Source organism: Papaver somniferum, unplaced genomic scaffold (assembly GCF_003573695.1).
Source record: "Papaver somniferum cultivar HN1 unplaced genomic scaffold, ASM357369v1 unplaced-scaffold_107, whole genome shotgun sequence".
NCBI classification, from domain to species: Eukaryota; Viridiplantae; Streptophyta; class Magnoliopsida; order Ranunculales; family Papaveraceae; genus Papaver; species Papaver somniferum.
The window spans coordinates 11,990,390-11,992,564 of record NW_020619603.1 but is presented as its reverse complement, the minus strand read 5'-3'; positions in this window follow the sequence as shown (position 1 = coordinate 11,992,564).

Sequence of the window (2,175 nt, the reverse complement as noted above, 5' to 3'; positions counted from 1 at the left end):
GTCAGATAAAGATAATGAAGGATTAACTAAGAAATAGTCTTTATTTCTTCTTTGATTCTTTGTAACACTTGTACGTTTATTTCTTCTTTCTGTATATTTGTGTTTCTTTCATTTTGGCCTTCGTAAACTAAAACAATTCTTCTTTGCAATACAGTTAATCAATATAATCATTAATTCTTGAATTTTTGAGTAAGTCTCTCATATGGAGACAAATAAAATTTTCTAATTTCATACATTCCCATACCTGCCTCTGTTATTTGAATCCAAATGAGAGATTTCATAAACTTTTTCTTATTGTATAATTTCGCAACCTTTTGCGAAGTGAATTTTGTTTCTTTTCAAAATCTCATTCCTGTGTGGTCTTATTTTGCCTTCCTAATTAAAGGTCTTATTATGCCACCTCTTGTCATTGCGACAAAATCGCAGGACGTCCTTGCACTTACATGCAATAACCCATTGATCTTGCCTTAACTTTTTCTTCTGTATTATGGCCTCTTCAGGAATATTGCGACAATATGACAGGCCTAAATATTCTTGCGAAGATAAAGCCCCATGACATTGCCGTCTTGCTATGAAATCGCAGGACGTCTTCGCACTTTCATGCGAAAACCCATTGATATCATCTTATCTTTTTCTTTTGTATTATTGCCTCTTCAGGATTGTTGCACAAATATGAAAAACCTTAATTATCCTTGCGAATAATAAGCCTCATGACATTTGCGTCTTAAGACACTTATCAGCTCCCTAATGGAGGGTGCCGCCCTTATCTTCCCCCTGGTTGCCCCTTCAAGGAGGCGTACTTCTACCATACAAGGTTAGATCCTCCCATCCAGTCTTAACAACAACCAGTTGTTTTCGTAGCCTCTTATCCCTTTTACTTATATGGCTTATCGTTACGAGACTGCACCCTAAGTGGGGTTTTCTTCGGGTCGAGTGCAGTATAAGCCAAGACTTTTCAAGAATGGCAAGGACGCTTCAAACGCCCTCGGCACTCTTGACTCAACCGTGTACCTCGGCGCCTTGATCATATCTGCACTCCTTGGGAGAGTCCTTATTACCTTAGCCGCCCAACCTAAGTCATATGCTTAAGTTGAGAATCCAAGGTGCCTCTCCCGGATGGGCTTTATTGACCCGAAATCTCCAGGACTCAGGTTCCGGTGGCGGTGTAGCCTTTCCCTGAGCCATGTAACAGGTACCCCCTAATATGACGTACTTTAGGTCTTACATTTGCCTCTTGCGAAATTTTATTCGCGAACTAGGGTGTACGCCATAAAGGTTCGCCTCTTTCTATTTTGTCATTCTTTTCTGATTATTTTCTGTAAAATTCATTATCTCTGCGAGAGTCTCGCAATTCATAATATTGTATCTGAATTTCGAAATCTCAATTTTGTTGTTCAATCAAATGTATTTTTGAGAATTTTACTTATTGCGAGATTATCGCAACAACTTAATCATTCATACATTTCTTGATTTTATTACTTTTGCCCTCCTCTGCTTCTTTATGATTTTCTGCTACTGCTTCCTTGGTAATGGTATGTTCATCCTTTTTACCCTGATCTAGCATTGATTTTGTAACATCTCTTCTCCTTTCTTTTAGATTGTATCCACCATCAACTTCTCACTTCTTTGTACATCCTTGATTTTGTGTCGCCAGTTTTCCTTCTTGTTTGCTCTTCCTTCGCAAGATTCTATCTCAGTTTCGTAACATTTCTTTCCTTCAACCCAATATCCCTTTATGATTCCTACACCGTTGGGATGAGGGAATTTGATTCATTGATGGAAATTTGAAGCTACACCTAGAATCCCATGTAGCCAAGGTCGACCAATTAATGCATTATAGGGTGATTCTACATCAACGACACAGAATGAGATTTCGAAAGATATTCCCTTCAATGGAATTTTCATAGTAACCTCCCCTTTAGGCTTGTTAGAAGTACCATTAAAACCATATATCTTATATGTTGATGGTATAAGATCATCATCTATTCCACCCATGGTTTTATAAGTATGATAAAATAAGATGTTCACAGAGCTTCCAGTATCGACTAAGATTCTATTGATTGCCCATGAATCTTCAGCTTCATCATCCTCATCTTCTTTTAGTTTTGGATTAATTTATACTTTTATTACCAATGGATTTTCATGCACCTCTTCTCCTTCAGGAACTTCTTCTGC